This window comes from Schistocerca gregaria, chromosome 5 (assembly GCF_023897955.1).
Source record: "Schistocerca gregaria isolate iqSchGreg1 chromosome 5, iqSchGreg1.2, whole genome shotgun sequence".
NCBI classification, from domain to species: Eukaryota; Metazoa; Arthropoda; class Insecta; order Orthoptera; family Acrididae; genus Schistocerca; species Schistocerca gregaria.
Window position 1 is genome coordinate 52,201,118 of NC_064924.1, and position 27,687 is coordinate 52,228,804.

The 27,687-nt window shown below is 44.9% G+C and overlaps 1 protein-coding gene and 1 non-coding gene across 2 annotated transcripts in view; one reads left to right on the top strand and one right to left on the bottom strand.

Annotated features, from left to right (window-relative positions):
* Positions 1–27,687, top strand: part of LOC126272476 (hillarin) — a 527,629-nt gene that overhangs the window by 240,135 nt on the left and 259,807 nt on the right. The window lies entirely within an intron of this gene.
* On the bottom strand, positions 8,197–8,269 carry Trnaa-cgc (transfer RNA alanine (anticodon CGC)). The gene has a single exon. It is a non-coding gene; the product is annotated as a tRNA-Ala (tRNA).

Consider the following 27,687-nt stretch of genomic DNA (forward strand, 5'->3'; position numbering starts at 1 on the left):
GCTGCGGCAGCCTCTGTGGGGCGCGTAAATCACGCAGCGCACGCACGCACAGCCGTGTCGCGCCGTGACAAACGGCGGTGTGGGTGCGGGTGTGGGTGTGGGCAGCTGATGGCCGGCGCGTGCCGCAGGCACACACCCCCGTGGCTGGCCGCCGGGCGAAGCGAACACACAGGCCGCTGTGCGCATGGAGTACACTGCGCGACAGAATTAAAAGGATCACTTTCTCGAAACCCCGTAATTGCCTCCCACAGCGACGCGTAAGTTTGAAAATTAACTCAAGCTGCTTGCTACCTTCCTCTGTAATGGTATAAAAGCATGGCGCCCTTCGACGTCATTCTCGACGATGACAAAGGGACGGGGTAAACCGACCCCTTAAGACCTCACACGGGACTCACAACCCGAACCACACGCCACTGTTCAGCACTAATGAAGGTTTGGGTCCCTTACTTTGATTGCACATAATTCATTAAGGTCAATCCAAGACATTTATTTCAAATAACATAAATGAAGTTACATTTGTATCTGATATTAACCAGGAATAAAAAAAAAAACAATTTCAATATCAGCTGATTTAGTGCGTGAAGCGCGACTTAAGCCAATAACCAGATAAACTAAACAATTCTCCGTAGTTCAAAAGAAAGAAAAACAAAATTGAATCAATACAGCCCACTGACAAATATCCAAGAAACCTTACAATACTACTCAAAAGAATACACTGAAGTGGGGAGCAGCATTCACCCGACAGGATACTTGAAAATAAGTTCAATAACACAGCTGCGTGTCCCAGAAAACTGCAAGACATTAAATACACTTCATTTGACGAATATCAAATACTCATTAACATTACACCACTCCTTTTCGAACAGCGGTGTCCCAAAGAAACAGGCGCTTATTCTGAAAGCACAATTTTTTTTAATGTTTAAACTACAGCATTAAGGAATTCCAAAAGGTGTCCAATCGAACCCGCCCTCTTTCAGTTGAGGCACAAATCTTTCTCCTTTCTAGGCGGAGGCTGAACCAGAAACACAGAATGCCACAATAACAGTTTTGCTGTGAAATCTTACAGAACACCCGGGAGCAGTTACAGACAAGGGGTCGGCACACACAAATAACACAGGCTAAGAGTCAGGCTGGGAGCACATCCTACGAGAACTTGTTCACACTATTCTCTCCACAGACTGTAGACATTCCGGCCGAACATCCGCTTGCGGTGGCTGCCAGAAGGACGGAGCAACCGACAGGCCCACGCCGTGCTTCTCACAGAGGCACCTCAATTTGTACAAACATCCAGGCCAACACCAACTCCGGACTCCCCTCTCACTGCGAGGCTTGGCACAGTTTATATGAAATGCCTTCCAGGCGACCAGTAACCGCCGCAGGAGTTCCACGATTAGCAAACAGCCCAGCGTAACAGACATCACGCATTTGCTCAAGCCCGAGCCACAACTCCGCCAGTGTCACCGGCCGCCCCAAACCGACTGCCTCTCGCCGTCCCGCGCGCCCCAGCCGAAAAAGCAAAGATGCTCATGCCCAGGGACGTGCCAAAGATAACAAGCCGATCGCTGATGATCGACCAGCCATCTGGCTCAAGACCGATACCCGTATTTTATGTCTGAATAAGAGGCATTTTCGGTATTTATTTCGTCTCGGTTGTAACAAGTGTTTTTTCTTATTTTTTAATAATAACCGAGTGAAAAATAACCGAAATGTCAATTAACCACAGCAGCAGCTCTAAAATTTTTCGTTTTCAAATAAACCTTTTGTACAAAAGGAGTAATTTTTGTTCGTATAAAATTTGCATTGGTTCCAGACATTGTGTTACTGTACAAAATTGGAAAAGCAATCAGTGTTACTTTAAGAAGGATGCCGACAGAAACGAGCAACGAACACATGGCGTAAGGATTGGTACGGCACTGGTGGCGCAATAAGGTCAATGTTGCCGTATTTCGCAGCTTAAGTTACGCGCGTACGTGCAGCGTGCAAGAGTTGCCCGCGCCTGGTCTGTACTGCAGGTTCTGCCTGTCGTCGCCGGACATAGCTGTGTTGCAGAATGGCAGCAACCCGACTCTGAAAATATTTCGATGAAGTGACATAGCAGTGGAGTACAACGCTTCATTTGCTTTAAAAGATTTGTCTTCCATTTCTATAAAACGACAAAAGAGGGAGGAAATTATGGTAACAGTATTGAATTAAAGACTTGTATCCCTTGAAAGCAGACAAATCAACACGAAAAAGTTGAGTTTTCACTCTTTAGTACTGACTATTCGTAATGCCCAAATAGTGGTATGATTCCAGACTACAACATGATTTTTGAACAGAGATTCAAACAATTGGAACCCATAGGACGTGATTTTTTTTAGTACTGAACCACTTATCACTCTTCGAAAAAAGCAGTGAATGGTCGAGGGAGTAAGCTTTTTTTTATTTGCCAATTTTATTCAATATTTTGATTCTATGCATGTTGAAACGCAGAGGTAAGAATTTTTCAGTCTTTGTTCGATTTCTGCGTTTATTGACTTAAAAAATTAAAATTGGCTATTCCAGAAACCGGTTATCTTGAGCGGTTTTAACAGTCAGGTTAACGGTTGTTTCAGCTATACCCGCCATCTCTGGCAGAACCACACTAGGTGATGAGATGGAACAACTCCATGCGTGTTTTCATATGCACATGCCTGTTGATTGTAATGCCATTTCGTGTGAACTGTGCTTTATCTGTGAACAATATTAAGCTAGAACCACTGCATAACGCAGCTCGTACAGGCTAATCTGATGGTGGAAAGGCCTGTACACGTTGCGAATAATCAGGATACAGCTGGTTCTTTCCCAATAGAGGCCAAACAGTCGTATGACGAGCATGCAGTGCTAACCTCCGAATGGTGATAGAGGGAGTCGTGTGCATAGAATTCAGAGTCTCCTTCTCTACATCTGGATTTGCAGATTTTTGTCGTCCCGTCTCCAAAATGGGAGATGTAAACTTCCCATGAGCACGAAGACAGCGATGGAGATGCTTAAATGTCTTCCGATCTGGACACCTTCGCCGTGGGCACCTGTCATCTTGAAAGCGACGATCCAGCGCAGCATTGCCACCCTCCTAATCGTGTACGAAGTTCACTTCTGCCACCTCCTGAACTGCATATATGTCAAAAAGCCAAACACCTGATATACCCTTCGCCTCGGAATTAACTGCCCTGTTACCATCCTCTCTCTCGAAAACTACCTGCTGGGAGAAAAACTTTTCGGCGAATATCACTGTTTTGAAAGCCATAACTCGGAGAGCAAGCATTTCCGGTTATCTGCTTTTTTATTGTCTTAGTTGGGGAATACATACCGAAAATTACAACCTATGTTATTGAAACAGAGTGAATCGTTGCTTCCGCACTCACAACCAATGCAAATGAGTCTTCCAGACAATACAGTTCCTTAAACAAATCATGTTTGATCCTATCATGTAGGCACTCAGTACGGGTAGCCCTTCATATAGGAAACTTCCCAAAAAACATCACTTTTAACGTTATAGCTCGAAAAGCCAAGTCTGTTACGCTTTTCTTGGAAACCGGCCATCTCCAGATGGACTTTCCAACGCATTAAATGTATGTCAAAATCTTCTACTCAACCACTATAATTATATAACAGCAATCGTGTAACAGCCTGTGTATTGAAAAAGCAAGACACAGGTTGCAGTTAGTGTGTGTTTCGTTACTAAGGTTACTAGTGCCGTAAGCGGTCTGGCAACGTAATATTTTCTTTGGGTTTATGAATCGTTGCCTGTGACCTTTGCGAAAGCACCTTGCAGTTGATCACGGCTACTCACTGCGACAAAATTATGACTGATCATATGTAAATTCTCTTTTTAGAAACTCCGTTTCCAATTACTCTAACACTGAAAATAGCACAAGACATCGCACAGGTGTTGGGTTGTCTGGTAGCAGAGTAGTTCACTGTGACAGCGAATCCGCCGAGCGACAAGTAACGCAGAGCTGAACAAATTTATCGTGTTCATTGCGGGTCCCGTTGAACTCAACGCATGCGAGGCGCAAAGTAAATGGAATCGTCGCAAACGTCGTGCATACATTGTATGCATGTCAGGGGCATCGTTCTTGCTGTGTACTAAATGCTGAATGGTGACAAGGCGCATTATCACACAACTTTCTGGATTCTAGGATATCGCTGAAGCTCTAGAAATGATATGGTCGTTTGCTCCGAAGATCACCAGTGAAACGCTTCTTGAAAGACCCGGTTAAATTTACTGCACAGTTAGTCCTACTAAATATTTGAATCAAAAACACTCTTGGCTGCAACTTATTCTTTTGCTAACAACGCGTTTCGCCTTCATGGGACATCCTCAGATTATCTGTAGGGATAACAAAATAAAATTGCGGTATGATCCTAGTTTGCACGATTTTCGATGTGAATAAGGACTTGTTACTGACAGTGACCAAGGCAAAAACGACTAATACTATATCATGTAACCGTGGGATAGAATGTAAAACTATCAAATTATCAAACTGAGCGAAACAACCTTAATAAAGTCGTGCCAAAGGCCTGAAAGGTGCAATGATAGGACCTGACCCACAATCATCCTCAGATTATCTATAGGGATAACAAAATAAAATTACGGTATGATCCTAGTTTGCACGATTTTCGATGTGAATAAGGACTTGTTACTGACTGTGACCTAGGCAAAAACGACTAATACTATATCATGTAACCGTGGGATAGAATGTAAAATTATCAAATTATCAAACTGAGCGAAACAACCTTAATAAAGTCGTGCCAAAGGCCTGAAAGGTGCAATGATAGGACCTCACCCACAATGAAGTGTGCACTTTTAAACACAACACGCAGATCTGCCGCCATAACTTCATAACAAGAACGTCAAGCGAGCAATGGAATGACGGTTGCATACAATGTCTGCAGTGTGTTAGTTGGTTAACTTACTCAAAAATCTCAAGGTCCGCATAGCTTTTCCACCGTACAATAAAGTTAAGAACTATTACGCGCGTAATGAGCGGCCTACTAAAGTTTGGCATGCGTCTTCTGGAATGTAATGTTTGCCTTTAATTTTGTACTGATCATACTGGAAGAATGTGTAGAACGAGATGCGATTCGATGCGTGCTTCGATCTAGCACAGAGTCATTTTATGATTTCTAAAATGTTGTAGAAAGAAAAAGTTTCAGTGGATCCATCTGACTCGACGCGTGCTTCAGTGTAACACACACCAGTTTTATTGTTTCTTCTTATTCTTCTTCGCGGATGAATCACTTAGGACCATTTGTTGGCCTTCCTTTTCGCCCTGTATTCCTTCATAAACAACGAATGGGCTAGCGTTCGTTGTGTAGACCACGTATGTCAGTTCGTTTTTCTCTCTTCTTCCTCAAAACCCTGTGTGTTTGTGATTTTTCTGATTTCATTGCTATCATGTAGATTTGGAGACCCTAATTCTCTCAGGTCTTTTTCTACCTGTTTGTACCAGTTTGGTCTTGCAGTTTTGTTCTTTAAAAATGTATGGATTTTGTGCATTAACCTGTTTCAGTCCATTCTTTCTAAATTCCCCATGAATTGTGTCTGTTATTTTTGAGATATTTTTATATATTTCTGCATTGGGTTTTGGATAATGCACACCATCTTTAGTTCTTGATCCTAGGATTTTCCTCATTATTTTACGTTCTTTCACTTCTAATTCCTCTTTTAGTGTTCTGTGTTGCAGGTTTAGTGTCTCAGATGCGTAAAGAGCTTCGGATTTAGTTACTGTTGTGTAGTGTCGTATTTTGCAGTTCCACGAGAGACTCTTTTTGTTGTAAATGTTTTTTGTTAACTGAAACGCCGTCTCCATTTTCTGGACCCTTGATCTGACAGATTTCTTTTAATTACAATTTTACGCAATCCATTCACTTAAATATTTAAATTCTTTTACTCAAGAGATGTAGTTATTACCAATTTTGAGATCAGAAGGTTCATCTTTGATGTCAGTCATAAATTTTGTTTTTTCAAATGAAATTTGTAATCCTATTTTTGCTACCTGCTCTTGTAATAATTCTAGCTGTTTCTGTGAATCGGTAATGTCTTGTGCGATGAGTGCCATGTCATCAGCAAATGCTAAAGAGTCTAATTCTATGCCCTTACGTCTTGTTTCTAATATGTTGTAAAAAGGATATTTTAAGGCCAGTAACAATTCCTTATTCATTAAATGTATCCGCAGTTGCAAATATGGACAACCATCAGTTGTAGCATTCCTTAGAATTGTGCAAGCTAGGACCATACCCTAATTTTTACTTACTTTGTTATTTCTATAGATAATCTGAAGATACGCGATGAAGGCAAAACGCATTGCTTATAGAAGAATAAGTTGGAACCGAGACTGTTTTTAACTTAAATAGTCTACATGCGGTTGCTGTATCAGACGGCCTAATAGAGTGGAGGAAAGTCTATCAAAATAGACTGAATAAGGTTCGCCACTGTCGCTTTGACAGGTGATGCAGGATAAATTCTCCATTGCTCCGAAACCAACTAGCAGTGCCCTGTAGCCGAGAGCCAATAGAGTTCCAGACATCATATTACACTTATGGGTACATGTCTGATTGCAAACTAACCCGTTTCGTGACTCACGGCACATGATGCGGCTTTGCAGTTCGGCACGACCGAGCACTCTCGGGCGCTAGTTACATGGGACAGTTTCAGATGGTGCATAACACTGAGTATGGCTCTCCTGAAGCCATCGATTCTACAGTCGCGTGTCAGTTGTGGGTACCCAGACCCACTTGAGCAGGAATATCACGGAATGATAAACCTCGCAGAGAACCGACATTCTAAAGCAATTTCTGAAAGAGAAAACTACTGCGTGCTCATATATACAGAATGACGACGCCGTTTACTACTGCCTGCTCTGTGTAGCTGGTTGAATATGCAAAAGATAAACATTTCAGTGCGTCTAGTATACTTGTTTTCTCGTGGCATGCTGCCGCGAATCGCTGCCGCTGTCGACCCTACAATTTTCACTGGCGAGAGGATAATGGGCGAAAGCCTTCACGCCTCCTAGCAAGGGGCTGTGGCGGCGCCGCAAAGCGATACGATTTACGGGGTCGCAGGGTGAGCCGGGTCTCTGTGCCCGCAGTTGCCTCTAGCGGCCGGAGTCGGCTGTTTAACGGGAACTGCTCTTAACGCACACCACCTGCATTCCAGAGACGCTGAACTGAGGAGCCAGGCCCGCGGTGCGTCAAGCGACAGACGCCTGCCTTGCGTTGTTAGCTTGCCATTCAAACATACGACGTGTTTCTTTGCCCTTAATGATATACACGAGAGTTTGGATGCACCGGTGTCCTTCCAAAGACTGAAATATTGTTTAGAATATGCTGGGGACAAGATAGTATGAATGTTCAGCGTGTAACAACTACCGGGTATGTGAGCGAGCTTATCTCGTATCTGCGTACTATATCAGATGTATAAACTGGCTAATATAGACCTGAGCGCGAAACTACACACACTGATTAAAGCCAAAACATTATGACCACTGCCCACCAAGACGTTGGATGTCGTATGGTGGTGTTACGGGCACGTGAGGCGATAACAAGAGTATGTAAGCGGAGCATACATGGATGGGAGATTACCAAATTGTTCAAATGGCTCTGAACACTATAGGACTTAACTTCTGAGGTCATCAGTCCCCTAGAACTTAGAACTACTTAAACCTAACTAACCTAAGGACGTCACACACATCCATGCCAGAGGCAGGATTCGAACCTGCGACCGTACGGTCATGCGGTTCCAGCCTGTAGCCCCTACAACCACTCGGCCACTCCGGCCGGCGGGAGATTACCCTTGCGATGGCATGCGCTGAAAATGGAGAAATACATTGAGATAAGCTGCTTTGACGAAGGGAAGAGTCTGTAAACGAGTATCTCAAAACGGCGAAGCTGGTCAATTGTTTACGTGCTTCTGCCGCGAGTAGAAGGTCGACCCGCATGGTCGTAGCATAGTGAAACTACCACTAGGCGCTAAATGGTTTGACGTCCACGCCTCTTCACAAAATGTGGTGGTGGTGGTGGTGGTTAGTGTTTAACGTCCCGTCGACAACGAGGTCATTAGAGACGGAGCGCAAGCTCGGGTTAGGGAAGGAAATCGGCCGTGCCCTTTCAAAGGAACCAACCCGGCATTTGCCTGAAGCGATTTAGGGAAATCACGGAAAACCTAAATCAGGATGGCCGGAGACGGGATTGAACCGTCGTCCTCCCGAATGCGAGTCCAGTGTGCTAACCACTGCACCACCTCGCTCGGTCAAAATGTGGTGTTCGGTGGCTTGTCGGCTCTGTAAAGTAGGACAGATGATGATCTGTGACATCTCTTCATACGGTGAAGGCTTTCACGACCGGATATTTCAGCTGCCGAGAATTCTTCCGGGTTGTATGGTCGTGGTCCATCGAACTATTCCATCCCTGACGTTTCGTCCAAAGCTACGTTCGACATCTTTGGAGGTGCTCCTGGATGTGCTGAGACTCAGCACAACCAGGAGCACCCCTGAAGATGTCCAACGTAGTTTTGGACGAAACGCCAGGGATAGAATAGTTCCAGGGACCACGGCCATTCTACCCGGAGGAATTCTCGGTAAGTCTGACCTCTGCCGAAAGAGCACAATGCTGGTGCTCGCACAAGTGTTTCGGAGTACACCATTCATTGTACATTGTTGAACACACCTGTAGACCTCCCCGGCAAACCACCACTCCATGTCCGCATGCTGACTCACCGACGTCGTCAGTTACGACTGCACCGGCTTCGACCGTCGACAACGGAAACGTGGGCTCACATTTTTGCTGCACTCGGTCCATCGTCGTCTCCACAAATGCCGTCGTCGAGGTGAACGGCGGCTCGAACCGTGCAGCGCTCCACGGACGCCGACTGATGGGAGCAATATGCTACGGGAAACGTTCTCCTGCGCTTCAATGAGACCTACGGTAGTAATCGAAAGCACGCCGACAGCTGCGAACTACTTGCATCCCTTCGTGCTCGATGTCTTCGCCAATGGTGATGTCGTCTTTCAGCAGAATAGTTCTCGGTGTCTCGGAACCAGAACCGTGCTACAGTGGTTTGCGGAGCATTACAGTGAACTCACGTCGATGTCTCGGCTAGCAAATTCTGAAGTAAATTCTATGGAACCCATAGGGGATAGCTATCGGGCGCCACCAGCATGTACATAAATCAGCATACCGTGTGGATAAACATCTAGTGCCACATACCTCCAAAAACCTAACAACGAACTTTCGGATTCCTAATACGCAGAATTAATTATGTATTTCGTTCTAAAGTCGGACAAACAAGGAGCTAGTCACAATGTTTTGGCTAATCAGCGTACACACTCGTACTTTGACCTCACTTTACGTGCCTTCTAAAATACAAGGTAAGGAAAATAAGACTGTCCCGGAATATTTTTTATGCACCTTAGGAAAGGCATACCAGTTTACAGCAGCCTCCCTGGTGTTAATGTAAGTTGGGTTGCCTACCGTAAGGTGCATAACATATATCCCGTGTCACTTTACTTTTCTCAACCTGTATAAAGCAAGGAGTTCTGATAACTCGGTCAGTCATTGGTCCGTCATGTACTTCAGGCTAAGCCGTGCCATACCAAAGTGGATGATGAGTGCAGAGCTTCACAGATTCTCCGCAAGGCACCGTATGGTGGTGTGGAACCTGTAGAAACGAATATCTATATGCGTCCGTACGAGCCCTAATTTCTCTTAACTTGTCTTCGCAGTTCGTATGCGAAACGCATGAAGTCAGCACTAAAATCGCTTTGCAGTCAGCTTCAAATGCTGGACTCTAAATTTTCTCAGTGACGTTCCTCGAAAAGATTGTTGCCTAACCACCAGGGGTTACCGTTTGTGTTCACGAAGCATCTCTGTAATATTTGCGTGTTGATTGAACCTACCGATAACAAATCCAACAGCACGCTTCTGAATTGCTTCGAAATCATCCATTAATCCGATATTTAAAGGATGCCAGACACTTGAGCTGTATTCAAGAATGGCCCCACAAGTGTTGTATACGCGGTCTCCTTTGTAGATGAGCTACAGTTTTCCAAAACGCTCCCAATAAACCGAAATCGTCCATTCCTCTCCCATACTATGTTATGCGCTCATTGCGTTTCATATCGCTTTGTAACGTTACGCCTAGATCTTTAATAAATCATACCAGGTAGCTTCATATATATGGGGAAACCTCGAGCTACGAAGATATGATTCTTCGACGTAGAAGCTGATAGGCGGATCTCAAATGCAGAAAAATCTTAAAAGTGCGATCCTGATTTGTCATCGAGCAAGGGCAGAAAATTTCGTGACCGGTCTCTGAAAGACTGCGTTCATTTAAACACAGAACGCCTGTATTTTTCGACGTTGTCACCTTTTCGGTCAGTGCACTTCCTCCAGTGTTCACCAGTGCACTTCCTCCAGCGTTCTCCAGTGAGTAGTTTCGCCAGTAGCAGTGGGCGTCCTGTAAAAAAAAGGACATCTGTCATCATTAGGCGTGCGGCCTCTCTGCGGTCTAGTGGTTAGTGTCTCTGGCTACCAATGGGGAGGTCCTTTATTTGAATCCCGGTGATCACCTCAGACTTTTTTGTGGTGCAAAGATCCGTAATGGGGTCTGCGCAGCCACGTGAGACTGAAAGAAAATTCCCTTGATAATAGAGTCAGTGAACTTGACACAGAAGCCGCGGAAGTGGTAGGATATAGCTTACACCAAGCTGGTATTTATTGTTATTGTTGTTAGTAGTAGAGGTAGTAGTAATGGTGGTGGTGGTAGTAGTGATGGTAACGGTAGTGGTAATGGTAATTATCGTATCCTTATTCCAAAAACTGTTTTCTATAGACGTCTTCCTTCCTCCGTTCTGTCCAGTATCTCCTAATTCGTGCATGAACCGTCGAGTTTACTTTTAACATTACACCATTGTGCCATAATCGTATTTCTGATGCTTTAAATTTCTTCCTCTTGTGTCTTTGCAGTGACTACGCTAGAGTTACGTACAGTGTAGAGGGCCAAACGCTCAGTTTCATACTAATTATGTTAAGTGGAATGTCAATGTTTTATATGCCACAAGAGCTCATTCTTCGTTGAGGGCGAACCACCCCCTCTTCTGCGGGTCTGTTTCAGACACCTTGCCTGCATCCGCCTCCGAAGCCGAAGCTCTACCATACACTGTGGCTGTCGTCTCGAAGGCAGCACGGATCGAACACCACTTACACTCAGCGTCCTCGATTACTTGTTGGATGTATTTCCGAATCTGTGAATTTTCCTACAACTTTCGTTCTCTATGGCTCTGTTCAGCTATGGAAGTTATTCGCTGATGTCCTAAAACTCATCTTGCCATCTTCTTCCTTCTCCCAACTGCATTTCTAGGGATTCCTTTCCTCGTCAGTTCTGCAGAGAAATCCCATATTTCTCTTCAGTCCACTTAATTTTCAAAATCCTTCGGTCACAACGCATCTCGATAACATCGCTTCTCTTCTGCCGACTTTTCGCGCAGTCGTTGCCACACGTGTACACAATTCTGCGCGCCAGGCGCACATCGTCAGAACCTTCTTCCACGGGTTAGTGAGGCGTTTGATACTAGTAGACTCATTTTGGCCAGGGCGGTCCTGTTTGTGTCTGTTTCTTATGTCCTCCTTGCCTCCTCCTTCGTCCCATCCACTAGATGGCCTCCAATTTCGATGTCAGATTTATCACTAATCTCATTTCTGTTGCTTCTCATTACTTCTAGCTTTCTTTAGGTTACTCTCAGTACGTGTTCTGAGAATATTAGACTGTTAATTGCTCTTGGCAGGTCCTGTAAGTCTTCCTCACTTTCACAAAGGACTGTAAACAATCAGTGATTACCTTTAAACTGTATTTGAACCCCCCCCTTTTCAACCTATTATTTATTTCCTTCGTTGCTTCCACGACATTGAAGTTGAACAGCAGAAGAGAGAGACTGCTTCCATGCCAGTCATCATTTTTATTGCGAACATCTCTCTGTTGGTCTTTCGTACTTAGCGCAGCGGCGAGGGCCCTGAAACTGGTGTGTAGGTCGCGTGTTGAGCCTGGGTGTGGTGGGCTGGTCAGGGACACTCGGTACCTGTGGCCAGCACGTGCGTGCTCGCCGGCCCAGCTGCATATTCATGTTCGTGGCCCGTGCAGAGGCGGCTGCCACAAGGACGCTTCGGCCCGAGGACAACACAGCCTCTCCTCTGCAAATAAACTGCCAGTCACTGAAAACTACCTAGAAGGACAGCAAGCAACGAAATTTCACGTAGTGCGGATGAAGTGTAGTAGGAAGGTTACTCGATTAAATTTGTAGGTGATTGGGAGGTGTACAAGGTGCGAAATATAGTACACAGAGCTGCCACCTATAATAACAGCGACTCTGACGCAGCTGGGCATAGAGTCGAACTCAGCTTTGGTAACAGCTGCAGGTATGAATTCCACACTGCTTCTACTCTGTGCCAGGTTAAATCGATTGTACTGGCTGGTGAGCGATCGCAACCAATATACAACTGTTTTCAATGAGTGAGAGCTCTGTACAACTTGCTGGAAATAACAACAGTCGAACAACCTCTGTACGAGGACTGCCCGCCTTCGCGGATCAAAGTTAACTGTGCAACCCTTACTCTTCCCCGTGAACGAGGTGGGACAGGTCTGTTTCACGTGCCGGATAGAGCTCGCGCCCTATTTGTCAGCTCCCAGATGACGATATGGACACGTTGCCCAACGAGCCTCACTGCTCTCCTCGTGTCGGCATATTCGCCGGTCTCGCTGTCAGCCCCAGTGATCATCTCGGATGTTCCGGACCAGTTCCATTATATACGATACTTCTTACTTGAACTCAGGTATCTACGCCTCACCATACCAAGACAGCTTTTACTCAAGACAAAGGCAGTATACAATGCCCTCCAATTAGGTCGTCCACCTAACCCGATTGAACAAAAGTTCCCCCAGATTGACTGGCGTCATGTATGGCACGCGGTGTTACCTTGGCACGAATGTTCAATCTGTCTGGTACCTAACTGTCAATGGTAAGCAAATCAACCAATTTCGCCTTCATCGTATCCACCTGGCCCAATCACCTCAATGTTCCACGTGTGGAGTGCCAGACAATGACGAACATCGGTTTGTTTGCGGTCCGGCGGCGGAGGTTTGGCACTTCATTCGTCGTATTGTGGCTTTTCTAACACGGGACATTCCGGATCGGATTACTCCCATTTCATTATTATTTCCGGAACGTGACTATTTTTCTCGGACAAACCCCAATACTGTGAACTGGATTCGCGGACATGCCATTCACTACCTATTTGGACAAACTGTAGACTCTGTACTCGATTTTTGGACATACCTCAGTGGCCGTAATTATGTCGTTGTCCGTCACCCAAAATACAGACAATTTTTCTCGAACTTCCTTGGGAGTGCTTTCCACGACCCGCCGCGCAGCTGGAATATATTAAGCCAGAAGGTGGTTTCCTCTTTGAACCACTGAACATTTCTGAACAATTGAACGGAACACATCAGTTTCGAGAAGACGTGACTCGACATATTACCAGCGGGGTGCAGAAGGCCTCTGATCAATTACACAACAAAACTAAACAAATAAAATAAAATAAACTGAAAAATAAAAACAATAGAAATAAAAATAACATTCAGAAAACGGAAGATTTTGTTTTGTTTGTAAGGATAGCCCTAACCTTGATTTCCCATATTTCCCCTGGTATATAGGCAGCTCTCTCGGGTAGGTTTAGTCAGGAGCCAACTGAAATGGACCAGATTTTTTTGTCATAGGATGAAAAGTGGCGGTGGCACTTAGGGTTTTTTTTGTTCCATTTTTCTAAAACCTAAAAATAAAATAAAACAGTGGTCAGCGTGACGGAATGTCATTCCTAAGGGCCCGGGTTCGATTCCCGGCTGGGTCGGAGATTTTCTCCCTTCAGCGACTGGGTGTTGTGTTGTCCTCATCATCATCATTTCATCGACACGCAAGTCGCCGAAGTGGCGTCAACTCGAAAGACTTGCACCAGGAGAACGGTCTACCCGACGGCAGGCCCTAGACACACGACATTAAATGTACGAAGAATACTCGGAAAGTAAGATCCGATCGGTCGCGAAGTGGAGGCCACGGTGAAAACCAAAAATGTTTTATTTGCAACAATTTGCTAAACTTTCCAGCTATTTCTCCACATAGTCGCCGCACCGACGTACACATTTGTTGTAGTTTTGTACGAAGTTTCCAATACCCTCGCCATAGAAAGCAGTCGTCTGTGCTCTCCGCCAGTTCTCTAACGCTGGTTGGTAGTTCGTTGTCTATGTCAAATTGTTGCCAACACAACCAGCCGTTCACCTGAGGAAAGAGTTGACATTCGGAGTGCGCCAAGTCCGGCCTGTGTGGTGGGTGATCAAACACTTCCTATCGAAAACGTTGCACGGGCGTCCTCAACGCCCTCGGAGCGTGCGGCCGAGAATTGTCATGAAGAAGGAAATGCAGGGTAAGTGTGTTATGTGGATTTTCATGATCGGGTGAAACCTCGCCGATACCCACACTTGGCGGGAGACACTATTGTTCAAGACATTGTGCTCAGAAACGAACAGAGTGACGTGACGCGATCGACTGGTATAATAGAGACACTGCCAAACCCACCGGTACAAAGCTGCATCGTTTTTTCACTGTCATTTCCATTTTGTAATCTATCGGAACTTACTTTCCGAATAGCCCTCGTAGTTCAAGACAGCACGGGCAATATGCAGTTAGGCGTTGTCTTGGTCGAAGATAACGTCACAGGTACTCTCAAAGATCTCGCAAGCCACCGCCTTTAACACATCAAAAAAGTAACGGTAATCCTGTCGTGTGCCCAATAGCACGCCATAACATCGTGCCTGGTGTCGGGCTCCTCGGACCCTTGCAGCAAACTAGCTCATTTCCTGACTCATGGTCCGTGGCTGGACGATCGTGCACTGCCGAGGGAAGAACGTGTCTGTCCTATCGGGTGCTAGTCGCGTGGCTCTGTCGTCCTACACGCATTGTTGAGCACAACGCTCCAGAACTAAATAAATGATTGCACATGTGCATGAGTCTTGAGATTCAGAACAACACGAGCACTAATATCTCTAAACTGTAGTAGGTCCTTTTCTCCATTTCGGGTGCCATAGCCACAGATTTATTGAGGGGCAGTTGCATGTTACAGAATGATTTTTGTGTACGCTCTGATCAGCTGATTTCGGCCGTTAGCTATTTTCAAGTATTTTTAAAAACTGGGGCGAGAATAACTCAATATGCTCGGCAGCGCTTTAAAATAAATAACGGTTACATCATCCGTTAGAGAGCCAAAAGTAAACAGTAACTTTTACTTGAATATTTTCGTAGTCAGTAGTGTCGCTTAGAGTTACATTGACCTCTCAATAAGCGTGTCGGATCCCTTGTTGACAATTACGGCCAGCCTGTGAATGTGTGCCTCTACAAGACCCCTGTTACCTGTGATTCAGAACAGCACGAACACCAATATCTTAGAACTCTAAACTGTAGTAGGTCCTTTTTTCGATTTCAGGTGCCACAGCCACAAATCCACTAAAAGACAGTTGCATTTTACACATTCATTTCTTTTTTATTTATTTATTTATTTTATTTTTTTACACCAGGGTTTCTGCGAGGGCAGGCTTTTACTCAAACAACTGTAGAGTGTCCTTTGTTAAACATAGCTTGTCATTTGCAGAATTTTTTTCATATTTTGAGGGCTCTTAGTTTCCGTGGCACTTTATTCTCCTAAAGTCAGCTCTGAAATTTGGAAACAGCCACTGGCTGATAAAAAAAATTTGAACCACCCACAAGCTGAAGAGGAAGCGAAATAAAATTCAACAGATTGGCAGAGCACGACGTGGTACCACCTCTGGCCTGGATGACTGCAGTGACTCGGTTGGGAGGATGTCATAAAGCCGTTAAATCTTCTCCTGGGACATGCTGTCCCTCAGTTGTTACAGATGGTCCTTGACATCGCAGTGGCACAGAGCTGACATCCGAACAAGTCCCATACATTTTCTATATGGACAGATCTGTGGGGTCTTCCTGGTCACTGGCTTTCCTGAACATCGCGCAGACACTTCATACAAATACGTTCCATTTATAGGTGAACATTCACATGCTGAAAAGCGACACCATCGTACTATCGCAAGAGGAGTAACACATGAGGACGAAATATGCCCTTGAAGTGCCGTTGTGTCAACAGTTTCCTCAGTCACTGCGAATTGTGACCTGGTGTCATACCCGACGGTTCCCCACAGCATGACGCCGGGAGTAACACCGCTGCCTCTGTCCAAAAGTATGGCAGAAAGGGAGTACTCCGCAGGCCTCCGAAATACTCACGCAGAACCGCGATTCATAGCTGAATACAATGCGATGCCATTTATCACTAGCCCATGCAACCCGGTTACTCCACCACTTCAGACAGCCGTTCGTGTTGTGTTAACGGTAGGCTACACACGGGACGGTAATTCTCTAATCCAGCTGATGACAGCATCGGATCAATATTGATGAATAACACTAAATGTTGTAGGTCCATTACTCGCCCCCGGATGGCAGATGTATACGTCAAGGGGTTAAGATTCGCTTGGTGCACAATACGGCGAACTTCCCTTGTTGTGTTCAGACGAGGTCCACCGCAATCTCGACGATGAGGATACCCGTCCTCACATTTCCACGCACTCCACTGCTGTCACATCAGAAAGCCCCAAAATACTGGATGTTGCACAATTCGACCAGCCTTCAAATCTAGACCCAAAATGAGGCACCTTTAAAACTTTGTCAGGTGCTGATAACGCTGTCTGACACAAGTGTGCAGCTTCTCAGTGTCCTTCACAATGGTCACTCAACCTCCGGCGCTTTTCATTCCCTTTAAGTACCCTACCAGGTCTCGTAACAACACTTTACACGTACAGCACTTATGCAATCTCGTGGTTGTTCTACCTGTCACAGGGAACTTCGACTCTTAATCGGTTATGTGCACGTACACGGAGTTAAGCTGACCTCCGGCCATGTTTCCTGGGCGCTTCAGCTTCTTTCTCACACAGTGTGTGCAAAAATCTGAACGCTTCTTCTAATTTTTTGTGGGTGTGTGGCGCACATTGAGGATAGTCCTGACTCAAGTCCCCTCCCCCCTAGCTCTCCCTCCCATCGAATGGATAATGAGATGTCTCGCTCGATGTTCCTCAGAGAAACTAGGCAGAAGCAGGAAAAAGCAACGAGGAATTTGAACAAGGGGTCGTGGCGTGGAAGAGCCGTTATGGGAACCGTGACGGAATGGCAAATAAATAAGGGCCTCCTCCCTTGCCTGCTTGAAGGCTGTAAAGGCCTGTAATGGCCATGTCCTTCTTTTGTGATTGCCGTCGACCATCCCAGAGGATCCTAAAGGAGGTTCATCCCAGCAGGATTTCCTGTGAAGGAGTCGTCGTCACGTTTTACGGCCGACGCGCTCAGAACGTGGGCGGTAAATCGGCAGAACGGAGCGGAGCGGCGCAAACCGGCCGCAGGTGTGGGGCGGCTGGCTTGCGCCGGGAGAGGCCTCTGCCCGCCTCCTGCTGCGGTGACGTAGCAGCCGGAATGCGGCCCCGACCCCTGCCTGAGTCAGCGGCCGCCGTCCGCCGCTCATCCACGGCACGAGGCACTAACAACTTCTGCACCACCACCGTACATTCTACTTGTTACACCATCTTGCAGCGTTTTCGCCTGTTTCGAGACTGAAAATAAAAAATAAACTTTTTTACTACATCTGTACAGCACAATCTGCTTTGCAGTATGTGGCGGAGAGTGCTTCTGTTACCCCTACCACTTCTGTCCTTACCTGTGCCACCAGCGAATGCTGCGCGGGGAGAACGACTTTCCCCATTGTGCCCATTTTGCTTGATTTATGTGTGAGGAGGTAATGTGTTGTCTGATTCTTCTTCGAACGTGCGTTCTCGGAATTTCGACAGTAAATCTCTCTGTGATGCACAACGCCTCCCATGTAGGGCAGTATACTGCGCGATGAACATTAGCCAGAAGATGAAACATCTTATCGGGAACAGGATACGATCCGGGACCGCTACATAGCTAAATGGTTCAAATGGCTCTGAGCACTATGGGACTTAACTTCTGAGGTCAAGAGTCCCCTAGAACTTAGAACTAGTTAATCCTAACTAACCTAAGGACATCACACACATCCTAGCCAGAGGCAGGATTCGAACCTGCGACTGTAGCGGTCGCGCGGTTCCAGACTGAAGCGCCTAGAACCGCTCGGACACAACGCCAGCAGGCTACCTAGCTCCAAGAAAGGGAGGGGTGACGGGGGGTGGGTGGGGGGGGGGGGGGGGAAGGGCGTGGGGATAGGCGATTGAAAACTTAAGTTACCATCAGTAATCTCCACGCCTTGTAAACTCCACATACGCTCTTCCACGGCACTACACGGAAGAATACAAACAAGTGTCATCAGGAGTGCACCGCGAAAGTGTGGCATGACCACTATTATTTTCTATATACATAAATCATCTCGCCGACGGGGTAGGCAGCAATTTGCGGTTGTTTATTGTTGGCCGGCCAGAGTGGCCGAGCGGTTCTAGGCACTTCAGTCTGGAACTGCGCAACCACTACGGCCACAGGTTCGAATCCTGCCTCGGGCATGGATGTGTGTGATGTCCTTAGCTTAGTTAGGTTTAAGCAGTTCTAAGTTCTAGGGGACTGATGACCTCAGATGTTAATTCCCATAGTGCTCAGGGCCATTTGTTTATTGTTGATGCGGTGGCGTGCGGAATGTGTCGAAGACGAGTGATAAGGATACAACATGGCAGACAAAATTTTTAGTTGGTCCGCTGAATGGCAGCTAGCTTCAAATGCAGAAAAATGTAATTTTATACAGATGAGTAGGGAAAACAAACCCGTAATGTTCGGATACAACATAGCAGTATCCTGATTAACACAGTCACGTCGTTTAAATGTCTCAGTGTAACGTTGCACAGAGATATGAAATGGAACGAGAATGTCAGGATTGTCGTAGGGAGAGCGAATGGTCAACTTCGATTTTCTACGAAAATTTTCGGAAAGTGTGGTTCATAAGTAAAGCAGACAGTTACAGGACGCTAGTGCGACCTATCCTTAAGTATTGCTCGAGTGCTTGGGATCTGTGTTGAGCCAGATTTAAGGAAGACGTAGATGCAACTCAAAAATGGGCTGCTAAATTTGTTACTGGTAGATTCGAACAACAAGGAAGTCTTACGGAGATTTTTCGGGAACTGAAATCGGAATCCCTGGAGTGAAGGTGGAACTCTTTACGAGGAACACTACCGACGGAGTTTGGAGAACCGGCATTTGAAACTGACTGCAAAACGATTCGACTGCTACCAACATACATTTCGCGCAGGGACCACGAATATATGATGCCAGAAACTGGGGCCCTTAACGATTCAGCTGTTTGTGCCTCGCTCTATTTGCGCGTTACACAACAAAGGAAATGATCATTACTGGTACAGGGCTTGCGCAATTTGGATGTAAATGTAGTACTCAGTTATAATTAATCACAATTTCAAGAATACTTCATTCCACTGCTAAGCCCCTTTTACACAAGCTGTTTTCTTGCCTCAGCCGACTAATCGTGGCAAGTGAGTCTACTGCAGAGCATCTGGCGTAAATCTACAGTTATACTCCACAAGCCATCCTACGGTGTGTAATGGAAGGAAATTTGTGTACCAATCACAATTCCTCCTTTCCTTGTTCCAGTGGCTAATGGTGAGTGGGAGAATAGTTATTGGTAAACCTACAAGTGACAATCAGTAACTTAAAAGTGGTTATCCTTGATGTAGCTATGTAGCTCAGATCACTTATTAAGGGAAAGCCTTTCGGTCCAGGTAGCATACAGTTAAGATTCCTTTGAGAGTATGCGGATACAATAGCTCCATACTTGACTGTCACATACAACCGTTCCCGCGAGAAAAGATACGCAACTGAAGACTGAAAAGTTGAGTTTATTTATAAATGACTTTTCTGCTACCAGTCAAGATTTTCTTTTATTCACATTTTCCACGACGCGTGTCGGAAAATGATTCCGATTTTCTACTGTGTTTTTTCGTTATACTATGCTGCTTTTACGTAATGTTTTCAGGAGGCCGGAGTGGCCGAGCGGTTCTAGGCGCTACAGTCTGGAACCGCACGACAGCTACTGTCGCAAGTTCGAATTCTGCCTCGGGCATGAATGTGTGTGCTGTCCTTAGGTTAGTTAGGTTTAAGTACTTCTAAGTTCTAGGGCACTGATGACCTCAGCAGTTGAGTCCCATAGTGCTCAGAGCAATTTTTTTGTTTCCGATGTGTGAGGTTCTGCTTCGTTTCGTTGATTTTACTGCAATATAAAAAACACGCGCAATTTTTTCGTTAGTTGCTGATTTTTATATGTAGTTCGTGGCGAAACGTGGAAGAACTTATATTTACAGTACTTAATTAAAGTACAAAGTCTAAGTACAAGTTCTTTCACATTTCCCCTCTAACTCCATATAAAAATCGATAGCTAACTAATAGCGCCTTTTTTTATATATTGAAATAAAATCAACAAAACGAAGCAGAACCCTTCAACCCGCATCGGAAACATTTAGTAAACGTATCATAGTACAAGGAGAAAACACAGTTGAAAATGGGAGTCATTTTTCGACACGCATCGTGTAAAATGCGAATAAAAGAAAATATTGACTGTTAGCAGAGAAGTCATTTATAAACAAACCCATTTCAAAAAACTATTTATAATGGATAAAATCAGACTGAAAACTTGCACAAGTACACCAGTAATTGAGAAAGGAAATAGATGTAATCCGCTATCATAGACCCATATCACTGACATCGATTTCCAGCAAGATTTTGGAACACATACTGTGTCCGAATACTATGAATTCCGTCGAAGAGAACGATCCATTGACACATTGTTAGCACGGATTGAGAAAATATCATTCTTGACCAACACAACTAGCTCTTTATTTTCATGAGGTAACGAGTGCTTGATTCCATATTTATATATTTTCAGAGTCCGCCTCCTAAACTGAGTGGCCGGCGTGACTGAATACCATGTGGAGGGCCCTGGTTCTTATCCCGGTACTGCGACGCTTATTTCCGTGGTGCAAGGACTGGAGGGGGCTGCACTCAGCCTCGTGATGCCAACCAAGGAGCTGCTTGACCGAGCGGTGGCGGCTCCAGGTCACCAAAACTGACAACGGTCGCGAGAGTAGACAGTGGACCCATGCCCCTCTATACCGCGTTAAATGACGCCTTGGCATAGGATGGTACGGCCTTAGATCGGTACCGATGGGCCGGCCAGGGTCTGTGAGCCAAGTAGATTCCCAGTAGGCTTTTGATACCGTTCGTCTCAAGCAGCGTAATCAAATTGAATGCCTGTTGAGCACCGTCTCAGTTGTGCGACTGGATTTATGATTTCCTGTCAAAAAGATCACAGTTCGTAGTAATAGACGGAAAAGTCATCAAGTAAAACAGAGGCGATATGTTGCGCTCCCCAGGAAAGTTGGTTGGTTGGTTGATTTGGGGGAGTTGACCAAACAGCGACGTCATGAATCCCAACGGATTGGGGAAGGTTGGGAAAGGAAGTCGGCCGTGCCCTTTCACAAGAAACATTCCGATATTTGCCTGAAGCGATTTAGAGAAATCATGGAAAACCTAAATCATGATGGCCGGACGCAGGTTTGAATCGTCGTCCTCCCGAATGCGAGTTTCAGCAAAGTGTCATACCCTCTGTGCTGTTCTTAATCTATATAAATAATTTAGGAGACAATGTGAGCAAACCTCTTAGATTGTCTGCAGATGATGCTGTCATTTACCGTCTGGTACAGTCACCAGAAGATGAAAATCAAATGATAAATGATGTAGGTAAGATATCTCTGTGATTCGAAAAGTGGAAATCAACTCTAAATAACGAAAAGTGTGAAGTCATCGACATGCGTACTAAAGGGTATCCAATAAATTCTGATTACACGAGAAATCAAGCAAGTCTAAAAAAGGTTGTCAGTTCAAGTAAATACCTAGGCATAACAATTATGAAAAACTTAAATTGGAATTATCACGTAGATCAGGCCCGGCCACATGCCAAACTTCACGCTTGCACAGTTTGCCGGCCAAGGCACGGCCTGTGCCGGCTTTGCTCGGTCTTCCGCCAGACTACCCCGTACAACGCGATATTTCATTGATCATTGTGGTGCAGCATTCTTCGATCGGCTCAACTCTCTCCAGTTCGGCGGAATTGTGGTCTCAGCACAGTTAACCTTTCGTTGTTTGTTTGTGGTCTGAAGAACGTTCATGGGTCCAATGGCTGCTGGAATAAAAACAGGAAGTCTAGCGATCTACAGTCACAAGCCTTTAAAAATTAATGAGAATGTCAGAAGAGGAGGACGAGAATACTCAATGTATACTACATTATGCAGTCGCATAAGCGACACGTTCTGCAAATTTGTTCAACGACATTGCATCTTCATCATCACTTGCTGCACTTAACAATACCATGCAGAAGGAATGTCAAGTTCTAGTTAATAATGAAAGAGCAAAAAATTACAACGATCGACAGACGGGATACATTGTTCTGCACACCAATGCTTGCAGCACGTGAAGAACTTGGTGGTACGAATAGTAAAATTTCTTAGGTCGCATACATTATTCCACTGTTAGTTGCGACAGCTTCCGATGGAAATGAACGAAGAATATAGAGACTTTATATATCACTGTAAAGTACGTCGATTAAGTCATGGGGCATGTCTGGAAAGATTTTTCAATTTCAAACATGCTGCTGTTAAATTTATGAAGTAAAAGGAGCAAAGGAGCGAAAATTTGAAATCCGACATGGATTGCAGACCTGCCATTTTAAGTGCAACCGCTTTGTAGAAGGGATACATTTTCACAAACACAAATGGTTCAAATGGCTCTGAGCACTTTGCGACTTCTGAGGTCATCAGTTGCCTAGAACTTAGAACTAATTAAACCTAACTAACCTAAGGACATCACACACATCCATGCCCGAGGCAGGATTCGAACCTGCGAACGTAGCGGTAGCCCGATTCCAGACTGTAACGTCTAGAACCGCACGGCCACTACGGCCGGCTGACAAACACAGTCCAGTTCCCGAAGCTCACTGCCATTAAAGAAAACACATGGTTCGAAGAACTCATTATGGCCTTGAAAGAACAGAAAGAAAAGTTCCTTACGTATTTCAAGCTGTTTTCGAGACCGTTTCAGTCGGAAGCGCCCCTGTTCATGTGCACATGTAATTGATTGATCAGCAAGGTAGTACCCGTTTTAATGACAGATCCTTTTGCGTTAAATCTGTTCTCCTCAGGTAGAGTTCCCTTGTCTCCGTTATGAGGTTGTGAAAGTGCTGGAATATTTCGACCAACATATTTTTATGAGAAACCTTTTTTCTATTATGAAACTAATTACATTACGATTTTGTGACAATCTGTGAAATTGTCAGCATGTGTGTGTATGCGAACAGTCTGTACCAGACGAAAATGATTTCTTCAGTGCGCAAAAAATAATTAAATAATACTGGACATTTGCTTTCTGTTTGATCCGTGTTCCAGAGAAAAGTGAACTATAAGAGCAAGCCGTATGCACTGCGATAGCACTGCCATTTAAATGTGGCGCATTCACAGTTTCCCCCTTTCCTCCCACCCTCCTCCTCAAACTCAGGCAGTGCGCTGTGGCAGGGGGGAAGTGTGCAGCGAGGCTGAGCGCTACAGCACTTGTGCCAGGGCATGGCTCCTGAGCCGAAATCTTGGTGGCCCCGGACATAGATCATGTTGTGGGGAAGGTGAACCAAATACTGCATTTTAAAGATACAACAGGTCTACTAAAGAGACTGCCTGCACTATGTTTGTCTGTCCTCTGCTAGAGTGTTGCTGTGTGGTATGGGATCCAGATGGCCTCAGAAGTTAAGTTCCATAGTGCTCAGAGCAATTTGAACCATTTGAACCCTCAGCAAGGCATTTAAATGTAAACTTCATAGTAGTCATGTAAATGTAGAACTATACATGAATCTGTCTCATTTTACCTTCATGATCTTTTTGTGAGATATACATAAGAAAAAACGATATATTTGTTGACTGTTCTAGGAGCGTACGATCTCCGAATTTTAAGAGTAAACAGCACTGTGATGTGGAACACACTCTTACAGCATCTGCCTCTGGAGTTGGCTAAGTATTTCCATGCTGCTGTTTTGTAGATCTTCTCTATTTTCTCTATAAATCTTGTCTGATACGAATCCCAAATTGACAAGTAGTATTGAAGTATTGGTCGAACGAGGTTCCTGTAAGCTACCGTCTCTCCTCTGTGGTGGACTGCACTTCTTGAGGGTTCTTGCAGTGAATCTCAAGCTGGCAGCTGCCTCGCTTGCTATTAGTTTTATGGAGTCGTTCCGCTTTAAACCGTTCCGTTCGCATTCTCCAAGATATGTCATGGACGTTACTGCTTACAGAGATCGTTCTACAGCCGTGTAGGAATACAATACTGCGTCTTTTTGCCAATTTATGCGCAATAAGTATTTTCGTTTATGTAGAGTGTCACTTGTCAGTCCCTACATCAAGTCTCGTCGAACCTCTGCAGTTCCGAATTTCGCTACAGTTTCTACCGGTGCGACTTCGCTGTACCAATCGATATCATCCACCAAAAGTCTTATAAAACATTAGTAACGGTGCTGTAACGTTGCTTATTATCCTTGTATTCATAAACGGGCGGGCTACCCCGCTCGGTCTTAGACGCTTTGTCACGGTCCGTGCGGCTCCACCCGTCGGAGGTTCGAGTCCTCCCTCGGGCATGGATGTGTGTGTTGTCCATAGCATAAGTTAGTTTAAGTTAGATTAAGCAGTGTGTAGGCTCAGGGATTGATTATCTCAGCAGTTTGGCCTTATCACAAAAATTTCCAATTTCCTTGTACCGAGACTCACTAGTCACTGGTGGTCATTTTCGTTTACACGTCGACGCCAAAACTGTGTTTGCTGTGAATACTGTCTGCTGTACAGTTTGGAGCTTAAACGACGAAAGTGAGGCTATGAGGTACAGAAAGTCGTAACACCGTAACAGCATTAAGGAACTGGCGATTGTAAATAGTTTATTTCCAGTGGAAGTCCTTGAATGAAGAGGGTCGTGTGGTAAATTCCCTACGCTGCTCAAACATTGTTAAAGAAAAACAGTTATGAAAAAAAATAATAGGAAAACGAAGTTTTGGATGAAGAAACGAATTCAGAGGCGTACAACTTTGTGTTTAGGGAAAACTGTTGAATAAAGTAAAATCAGAGCACTTTGCACAGAATAAAAGCTTTCTGAAGATGTGTGGAAGTTTTGAAAATGTCTTGTCTATTGTGTAAACAATTATGCGAGCTGGATACAAAAATGCGGTAAGCTATCTCAACAGACAGGCTTCCAATTACTTTCAGATTTCTACAAACAGTATTTATTAATTTTATTAAAAAATCCATTCAAATTTAAAGATAACTGCATTGACAGTCTACCCCTCCTTGTGATGAAACAAAGTAATCAGTAAATTCATTTCGCACTTTATCACTTAAAGTGGCCAATTATGTATGATTGTTGGTTCAAACGATTTGTTTCAGACCACCTCTTGTCTTTGCGCCATGCTCCTGTTCGACAATGACGTCTTCTTACTGCTATAGAACACACCAAAGTTCTGCATCGTAGAGAAAAACTTACAGCAACTCGCAAATTCGGCAAGTGATTGCAGCGAAGTGCAAGAAACTGTTTGCACTATCTTGCGGAAGCAGCTTGTGTAAATTGATGGAACTTGCGGAAGTCGACTTGCTATGGACGTTTCCACAACAAAAAAAAACTTGCAGACGTAGCTTTTTCAGTTGAGTTGTGCAAGTTAACTTCCTGGTGGACACACGCCTTTTAGGAACGCAAAGTGTGTGACAATGTGTTATGGCGAAAGAGCTTCACGTGTACGAGCCGAGGGATTTCAGCGGTCTGCAGTTGGCATTTAAACCGGTCGGCAGTCCTCTGTGGGCGCATTCCTCCTTTTGGGGTCGTGCGAGTGGGTAGCGGCCCAGCCACGCACGCGGCGTTACACGACAGCGGGAAGCAGATAAACACGCGGCGATAAGCAGCCGCCGCTGCCCGCGGCCAAACGTCACGGGTTCGCTCTGGAGGCTGCGAACCCCCCCGCCCCTCCCCTCTCTTCCGTCAGATCGAGCGCGTATCAAATTAGGAGCCGTAAACTTGGCCCATTTGCCCCGCCGCTGGAGACTTCAACGCGTAGGCAGGCGGCCAACCCTCTTGTAACGTACGACTTGTTACGTCAGCACTCGGCGGAGATCGCAGCCGTTACATATATGGGACGTGTGCATCCGCATGCAGCATCCGCCCGTTCGAGAAGCTCATTGTATTCGAATGAATAAAATGGGAGTGGGCGGGCTCGAGACTACAGTGGTCATGCTGACAAATTTAAAGAGTTCGATGATGGAATATTTCACGCAATAGGCACGTAACAAAAATCCGAAAGATTTATTTTTAAGTTCTTTTGTTTATGAATAATACAATCTAGATATAATGGCTGTGAGCAATATGGGACTTTTCTGAGGTTATCAGCCCCCTAGAACTTAGAACTATTTAATTAACCTAAGGACATTACAAGTGCCCATGCCCGAGGCAGGATTCAAACCTGCGACCGTAGCGGTCGCGCGGTTCCAGACTGTAGCGCCTAGGAATGCTCGGCCACCCCGGGGCCGGCCAATCTAGATATATTACGGATTTTGTTTATTATATTATTCAACGTTACATCAAACGTATTTTGTACATATTACAAATTGTGAGGCATCACATTCCAGAATTAACTGGCCAATCGTTTTTATCCAAAGTGGCAGTTCCCCTTTGTTCAGCTATATTAGTATTTATAGTTCTTTTCGTGGTTCAAATACGCGGTAAACTTGGTCTAAATTTCACGGAGTTTATTCGCACCAAGTGTCACTAGTATATGCCATACATATTTTGTGGTTGTCATAAATTTTTACTTTCCTCCTGCCCTCGAAAATAGTTTGGACTCCATATTTTGTGAATTTTTTTCCGATGCGTTGAGAAATCTTGTTTATAAAAGCGAGGAGAACTCAGCGCCTGGCGACCGCTGTTTTACGCTAGTCTTGAAATTCTCTCTTGTTGCCCATAGTGCTCGTTCCACCAGTGTTGAGATAACCATTTTGCTTATTAAAAAGCTGGCATAAGAAACAGTTCTAGTTGTAAGTAAAACGGCTCTCATATTTTATTTTCCCTATCGAAAAAGATTTTAATAATATCTCTTTTTCATTTTGGATGAAGGTTAAATTTCTTATGGGCTTTTAGATCTTAGTGTATTGTTTTTCTGTGCGCCTTAACATCGGTGCGCCAGTCTGATTACTAGTGCATATAGGGATGAAGCTATCCATTGCTGACTTTCTCGATAGTTAAGTTGAATTTTTGAGTTAACGGTATTTTACATGTACCAGTAAACATTCAGCTCCTCCGCGCAAGTGGGTTCATACTGCAAAAGTACCAACCGCAGAGCGATACAACTTATTTGTTTTCCTGGAGTGCCTGTTGTTCGAAAATCTCTATTAACAAACTGGCAAGAGCTGGACTATCGTGTACGTATTCTACCGACAGCTTGTAAATGCTAATCCCTGTATCCTGTGGAGTGCCATGG